Source organism: Carlito syrichta, unplaced genomic scaffold, assembly GCF_000164805.1.
Source record: "Carlito syrichta isolate Samal-C Ts95f unplaced genomic scaffold, Tarsius_syrichta-2.0.1 Scaffold301765, whole genome shotgun sequence".
Classification (NCBI taxonomy): Eukaryota; Metazoa; Chordata; class Mammalia; order Primates; family Tarsiidae; genus Carlito; species Carlito syrichta.
Genome location: NW_007245861.1, coordinates 875,315 through 883,890, shown reverse-complemented (window position 1 = coordinate 883,890; position 8,576 = coordinate 875,315). Strand labels below are relative to the sequence as shown.

General features: G+C 39.1%; 1 pseudogene across 1 annotated transcript; it reads right to left on the bottom strand.

Annotated features, from left to right (window-relative positions):
- Positions 1–1,323: 1,323 nt before the first annotated feature.
- LOC103257481 lies at positions 1,324–2,523 on the bottom strand (annotated as a pseudogene). The gene has a single exon (XR_002481813.1). The product of XR_002481813.1 is annotated as a mitochondrial carnitine/acylcarnitine carrier protein pseudogene (transcript).
- Between the last annotated feature and the right edge of the window lie 6,053 nt (positions 2,524–8,576).

Sequence of the window (8,576 nt, the reverse complement as noted above, 5' to 3'; positions counted from 1 at the left end):
TATAACATCGTAAGTACATGGCTACTCGGTATTAAAGGGAAAAATAAATAATTCAAAGGATCTTATGAAACTAACAAAAAATAAACTGTTAAGATTTTGTTATTAAGAAGTGACTAAGCCAGGTTCAGTGGTTCAGCCTGTAGTCCCACGCTTTGGGAGGCTGAGGTGAGTGGATTGCCTGAGCCTGCGGGTTGGAGACCCGCCTGGTCAACTTGGCGAGACCTCATCTCTACAATAAATAAAAAAAAATCAGCCGGGCATGGTAGCGCATGCCTGTAATTCCGGCTACTCGTAAGACTGAGGCGGAAGGATTGCCGGAGCCCAGCAGGTCGAGGCTGCGGTGGCTGGGAGCAGTCACTGCACTCCAGTCTGGGCGACAGAGTGAGACTCCAACTCAAAAAAAAAAAAAAAAAAAGTAACTAAAATGAACTCAAATTGTTATATTATTATTATTTTTTTTTAGAAACAATATTTATTATCTCCTGTTAAAACAGGATGCTCTCATGAGGAAAGAGTATGCAAAAAAGCCTTCCTATACCCTGAGCTTTCTCACTTAACCCACCAGGCTGGGACTGTCCTCACTGTGTAGGAAGGAAAGTTCTCCACATGGTCCTGGGAAATTAGGCTGCTCTAGTTTTACTTTTAATTATTTGCATGTAGCCGGGCTTGGTGGCTCAGCCTGTAATCCCAGCACTTTGGGAGGCTGAGGTGAGTGGATTGCCTGAGCTCGCAGGTTCAAGACCCGCCGGGGCAACTTGACGAGACCTCATCTTTACAATAAATCAAAAAAATTAGCCGGGTGTGGTAGCATGTGTCTGTAGTTCCAGCTACTTGGAAGTCTGAGGTGGAAGGATCGCCGGAGCCCAGCAGGTTGAGGCTACAGTGGCTGGGAGCGGCCACTGCACTCCAGTCTGGGTGACAGAGTGAGACTCCAACTCAAAAAAAAAAAAAAAATTATTTGCATGTGTAAAAAAAAAAAAAATCCAATAGTTAACAGCAGGCTATCTGCTCCTAGGCACATATGCCCCTGTCTACTTGGATAGGCAGATGTGGGCCTCAAGTTCATAGCCCCATGCATAGCCCAGGATTTTATGGCACCCTGAAAATGAGGTGAGTATTCCTTGCTAGGGATTGAAGAAGATCCCAGCTACTGGTCAGCTTGTTGAAAATGTACACAGTGCCTCCAGCGAGAAGCTGAGATTGCCTCTTTAGTGAGGAACATTTTGAGTATAGCAGGGTTACCAGGTAGGCAGCATTCTGGCCACAGGGTAGTAACTGGTCTAGAAGCTACTTGCTCCATCTCCAAATCTTTTTGAGGTTAATTAAATTGACAAGAGTGAATTCAAGTTTCAAAATGGCACACCAAGGTATACAAGGTGGAGTATGTCATTAAGGCAAGGGTCTCACCAAGTTTGTACACAGAGCTCTGACCCCACCATACCCCTCCCCTCACCCTTTAGGCCTGCTTAGTCCTGCCCTCTATTCTTCCTCGGTGGCAGCTTCCAGCATCCAGAAGCCTTGAGCAGCTTTGGCCTCACAAGTTGGGCATGGCCCAATTAAGGAACTTCATGGCAACTTCAAAGCCAAGGAAACAGGCCGCATTGGCTGGGAAGGCTCGGATCATCACTGCCTTGAACCCCTTGTACAAAGATGTGACTCCTTCATCCCGAATCAACTCTCTCAGCACATCTCTGAAACCATTAGGATACTTCCCAGGAGATGCAGTCTGGAAGCGGGACTTGAGCACATCTGGAGGGATTGCCACAGCCCAGTTGAAGATCCCTGCAATGCCCCCAGCCACCAGGATCCTAGGTGCACTGAGCTCACTGACCCTCTTTCCCTCTGGAGTGAAGATATTTTTCAGCCATTCATATGTCATGAAATACATCCCACTGGCTGGAACATCTCGCATGAGGGTAAGCACGGTCCCTTTGTAGATGCCTCGGATCCCAGACTCCTTATACAGCTTCTTTGCACAGTCCAAGGTACCAGTGTACTTGGTTTCCCCAGAAGAAGCCTGAATCTGTAATAAGCACTTGATTCGTTCTCCAGGAGTCATGATTGCTGTGGTGAATACACCAGATAACATCCCAGCTGCAAACAGTTGGGGATAGCTGAGCACATCCTCTGGGTGTTTCTGTTGTAGTTTCTTCCCCAAACCAAACCCAAAGAAACACACTGCAAACATGGGGGTGACCTCGATAATAGGGGCAGTCATTCCCCGGTATAGCCCTGTGATGCCCTCTCTAATAAGAGTCTTCCGGAAACAGTCAATGGTCCCAGAGTACATGGGAGGCTGTCCAGGCAAACTTGGTGGCTGTGTCTGCAGTTGGACCTTGATCGTGTCCAGAGGGTGCCCCACGAACACCAGACACACGCCGCCAAAGCCGCCGGCCAGCAGGTTCTTGAGCGGGCTAATGGGCTTCGGCTGATCGGCCATGGTCAGTCCGTCTGTCAGTCAGTTCCTTGGCCGTCCTGGCTCTGCTGCCCCAGCTGCAGCACCGGCGCCGCCGACCTTTCACCCACTTTCCAAATTGTTATATTATTAAATATAGTCTGAGTAATTTATTACTGTATAAGAAATACCAATTGCTAATCAACAGATAAAATGTCTTGATTTAAAACCAAAATATTTTTATTTTTTGCATTTGTTTGATGTAGATCACTGCTGAATTCCTGAAATCACAGATCAGTTAGTTATCTTTAATTAGCAAAATTACATATCCTCCCAAAAAGAACAATGTATTCCTGCTAAAACATAGTCACTGGTCTACATCCTTGGATCCTTAATTTCAGAGAAAGTAAACTTTTCTGTATTATAAGATGAGACTGTTCAGTGGCAGTTTTCTTTATTCTTTTTTCATGTCCAACTTATGACTCCTGCTTTATTGGAGAGTGGAATTGGGGAATATCAAGAGGATTTTTTGTGATTTCAAATGATGCACTGTCTGTAACAAATGTATTAAGCCTTCAGTTCTCAGATCTATTGGAGTCAGCAGACTTAAATTTCATATATATCTATGGCCCAGAGACACCGAAAAGCACTATCAGTGAGAAACCTTCAACTCCAAATATTATACTTTTAAGATTTTCTAGTTATTTTCTAAATAATTTATTGATGAATATAAAAATAGAATTAGCCTTCATATAGGAGGATATTTGAGTGACCCACCAGGCAAAGACAAATTTGGCTTTAAAATGTGGGATACAATTTTTAAAAGATAGGGAATAATATGTGAATATTATTTGTATGTTTTCATTTTAAGTTTTTCTTTCCTGTTATTGATACTCAATAACTTATCCTTAATACAGTTTTTACATGATTAAGTGATCTAGTGAGAAAGACAAAAATGTTAAAATTATCTAGCTAATGTTAATGCTTACTTAAAAGCTGATCTTTATAAAAGCAAAACTTAGGGGAAAATAAAATAAATACTATTACACTTTTAGGACAACAGTAAAACCCCTTGCATCTACAAATGGCAGTAAAAGAAAATTCCCTCTACCATTGTATGACTGAAAATATAAATGCTATGCACATACCTACATCTGATCTTAGCGAAAAATCATTGAGAAAGTCCCAGCTCCAAAAACCCAGGAACAGCATGCCTACCAAAAGACTTAATCAGAACCATAGAGAGCTTTTCATTAACCCCTCAGCCAGGCTAATAATGTTAACTAAACATCACAACAATCAATCAACTGTTGTCGGAAGAAGGGTAACAACACAACGGAGGGAGAGATTCTCTTTAAGGGAAAAAAGTTCTTAATACTGAGGGCAGACAGACATTGAAAAAAAATCCTGAGGTCACCCACTCCTACTATAGACACAAGATAATAATAGAGAAATCAAAAGCCAGTTGATACGTTAAAGGTCACCATACCCACAACAAACCAGCTCAATTATTGCATTGACTAAGTACTACAAATTATAACAAAAGTGTATCAATAAAACAACGAATTGATATTATTTACTAAGCATTTATCAAAAATAAATCAGAGTAATCAGTTTGCCAAAAATATAAATTCAAACTTTAGAAGTCCTACATATTAATATACAGTTCATATTTTTTATAACTTTTAAATATTCATATAAAATAAAATACGAAATTTTAAAAGTTTTTGTAGAAAATGCTCAGACCTGTAAAACATGTGGAGCCTGGTACTGGACACCACCAATCTGGTCTCTGTCTGTATTGATTTACCTCTTCTAGAGGTTTTATATAAATGAAATTATACACTATATGACCTTCTGTGGTGGACTTCTGTCATTTAACCTACCGTCTTTGTGATTCATCATCATTGTAGCACACATCAGTGCTTAATTCTCTTTTATGGGAGTAACACTAAATTTCTAGATATCACCAACATTTGCTATTTTCTGTGATTTAAAAAAAGTATGGCTATTCTAACTGGTGTGGTGGCTAAAACCTATACTCCCAGCTTTCTGGGAGACCAAGGTGGAAGTACTGCTTGAGCCCAAGAGTCCAAGAGTTTGAGACCAGTCTACATAACAAAGCAAAATCTCATCACTACAATTTTTTGGTTTGTTTGTTTTGTTTTTTGTAGAGACAAGGTCTTTTTATATTGCTCAGGCTGGTCTTGATCTCCTGGGTTCAGACAATTTTCCTGCCTCAGCCTCCCAAAGTGCTGGGACTACAGGTGTGAGCCACTGTGTCTGACTCTTGTATATTTTTGTTTGATTGATTATTTAGTTTTTTTGTTGTTGAGATGTAAACATTCTTTATATGTTCTTGATACTAGACCCTTATCAGACATATGATTTACAATGTTTTCCATTCTATAGGTTGTCTTATATTTTGTATTGCTTCCTTTGTTGTACAGAATTTTTAATTTTCTCAAAGTTCAATACATAGTTTTTTTTTTTTTCTTTGTTGCTTTTATCTTTGGTGCCAAATCTAAGAACATACTGCTAGATCCAAGATTGTGAAAGTTTACTCCTTTGTTTTCTAATAAGAGTTTTATAGTTTTAGCTCTTACATTTAGGTCTTCAATCTATTTTGAATTTTTATATGTATTATGTGGTAGGGGTCCAACATTTTTGTTTGGCATGAAGATGTCTAGCTATTCTAGACATTAAAAAAGACTGTTGTTTCTCTGTTGAATGCTTTGGCACCCTTGTGGAAATAAATTTGTTTTATTTCTGCACTCTAAATTATATTCCAATGATCTATGTATCTATCCTTATGCCAGTAACACAATTTTGTTATTCAGTAATGAGTGCTGAAATTAGTAAGCATGAGATTCTCAACTTTGTTATTACTTTTCAATATTATTTTATCTATTCTAGGCACCTTGAATTGAATTTTTATCCAAGTATATTTTTTATTATTTACTCTTAATAAATGGGCAACATGAAAGACAGGAGTGTAAGTAAGGGAAGTAAGGATCGGAAGGAACTAACAGATATCAAAGATAATACTTAAGGAAGAAGAAAAATGTAAATGCTGTATTGAATATTCATAGAGAAAAATATATATTGTCCCCATAAAACAAAAATAGTTCAATATAAAGGTAGAACATTCTTAGAAAAGAAAGAACTCTGAGAAATTAAAAATAGAGATCTGAATAAAAAATTCAATAGATAGGTTTTAAGATAATGTTGAGGATATCAGTCAGAGAAAAATAAAAAGACAGCAGGGCATCAAGATGATGTTCTATTAATGAATTGACAGCTTTATCACTGTATAATGACCTTATTTATCTTTTGCAACAATTGTGTGCTTAATATATATTTTGTTAGCTATGAGTAAATTTCTATTTTTGTCACAATTTAGATTTATTGTGTATTTTTTAACAATTTATTGTAGCTTTTTAAAAAGGTTTTCTTTTACTCATGTGTATGGTTTGCACGCTACCATTTCAGTATCAGACTATTCTGGGTTTGGCTATATGTATTGATCTTCACCAGTGAGTTTTACTTTTATATGTATTCATGATAGTAGGTACCATCCTTTCATTTCTTCTTAAAGGACTCCCTAAGCATTTTTTGTAAGATAGAACTAGTAATAAATCCTCTCAACTTTTGCTTGTGCGCACACACACACACACACATACACACACACACACACACACGCGCAGTTATTTCTCCTTCATTTATGAAGAACAGATTTTCTGGCAATATTATTCTTGGTTGGCAGTTTTTTTATTCTTTTTTTTTTTTTCCTCTCAACACTTTGAATGTATTGTATTCCTCCTGACTTACAGATTCATTTCCTCCTGACCTACAGATTTTTTTCCTGAGAAAATATACTGATAGTCTAATGGAGGTTCCTTTTTTGTGACTTGACAATTTTTCTTGCTGTGTTTAAAATACTTTCTCAGTTTTGACTTTTGACAATTTGATTATAGTGTGCCTTTTGAGAAGATCTCTTTGGGGTGAATTTTTAGGACCTTTGAATTTCATGAATCTGGATGTCTGTATCTCTCCCAAGACCTGGGAATTTTTCAGCAATTATCTGATCAAATAAGATTTCTGACCCTTTCTCTGTTTCTTTTCTTTCTTAAATTCCCATAGTGTGAATATTTGTTTACTTATTTGTGCCCCATAAGTTTTTAGATATCTTCAATTTTTTTCACTATTTTCCCTCTGACTGAATTTTTAAAAACTTATCTTTAATTTCACTTATTTTTAATTTCTTTCTTCTGCTTTATGTAGTCTGATGTTGAGCTTCTTATTTGTGCTTTATATTTCATTGACTGAATTATTCAGTTCTAAGATTTTTGTTTGGTTATATCTATCTGCCCATCTATCTATATATCTTTATACATATGTTGAATTTATCATTCAGCTGATGAATTGTTTTATTTTATTTTATTGAATTGTCTATTTGTATTCTCTTGCATTTCACTGAGTTTCCTTAAGATTTTTATTTTGAATTTCTTATCAGGCAATTTGTAAATTTCCTTTTTTTCTGAGTCAGTTACTATAGGTTTATTATTTCTTTGGTAGTATCATGTCTCCTTTATCTTTCATATTTATTGTGTCCCTGCATTGATGTCTGCACATTTGGTAGTGCTATCACCTCTTCAAAATTTACAAATTTTTTTTGTAGGAGAAGACTTTCCCTTACAAATGAACCCGAAGGTGCTGGTTGGGTAAGGTGTGGTGGTTCTTATTCAGTGTGGGTAAAGAGGTATAGTATACACACAGCTTCTTCAGTTGTGATTGATATTAATAATGACTGCAAGTTCCTTAATGGTCTAGGCTGCTGAAGCTTGTGGCAGTGGCAGTGGCTGTGGCTTTGTAGGATATTAGGGCAAGTGCTTTAGGGTTCGTCCTGGTCTTGTTTATGTGCACAGTGGGGATTCTTAGCTGGAATTTCTCTCAGATTAAGTATAATATGATTCACAGGCAGCTACAGAGGCACTTGGATCCAGGGAATATGTTGCAGGAACAGCTGTAGAAGTGATTTCCTAGGCTCAGTGTCTTGTGAAATTGACACCTGAGAATTGAGACACAGGTTCATGCTCTGCATGGCACATATGGGTGCAGTCCTGTCATAAGCTGAGGTCAGTTACTCTGAGATACACCCATCAACTTGGGCCCAAACCTGTGGTTCTACCTCTGGGTACAGGGCACAGCACTGGCACGGCACTGGGGAAGAAGAGCTGCTCTTGATAGTACTGCCCTGGGGAAAAGGACATGAGGATATGCTACAAATCATGATCCTGAGACATCAGGGCAATGAGGTAGCTTGGACTCCAGGGAACGAAGTACCATGCAGTGGCGACTCTGAACCACTGCATGGTACTCAGCTATGGAAGCTGAGTATGGTTCTGTGAGCCCAGGTGCCATAGTAGCAAGGACCCAGGAATGACAAGATGCTGCTGTGTCTTGTGTCTTGAAGGGCGGAAAGCAGCACAGTGGAGCTTGGATTATGAGAGCTTAGTTTAGTTCCAGATAGGTGGGGTGCTTTGACAGGTCATTCTAGAGGGCAGGTAGACAGCTCAGCCAATGCTCTAAATCCCTGGGATGTGAATAACTGCCTCTGCATGGGCTAAGAAAGTGTGGCTACAAGGATTAGCAAAATCTATGGATTCCTGAGGGTGGGGCACTGTGTCTGGTATGGTTCTGGGATGTGCAATTGCTTATGTGTGCTGGGGGGCTTGGAGTCTCTGGAGGAAAGGGTACTGTCCCACCTGTGGCGTTGAGGAAAGTGGCTACTGCTCCAATGTGAAGGTGACCTGACATTTTCAAGGAGCAGGGCATTGCATCTGCTTTGGAACTGGAGTCATGACTTCTTCGATGTCTCAGAGACTTAGTTCTCTGGGTGGTTGGGTGCTGCTTATGCCATGGTGACAGGGGTATGATTACTATGGTGTACCAAATGCCTGAGGTCCCTAGAGGACAGAGTTCTGCCTTAGCTGTCATACTTGGGATATGCTTGCTCTGATAGCTTGAGATTCTGAATCTTTCTATTTCAGCCTTAAGGGGAGGGTGCACAGTGACTGGGATGGGGAATTGAGTAGTGTAGAGAGTGTGGTCCTAGGGATAGGTCATAGCAGCAGATCTGCTTAGAAATAGCACACTACTAGATTGTTATGGTGCAGTA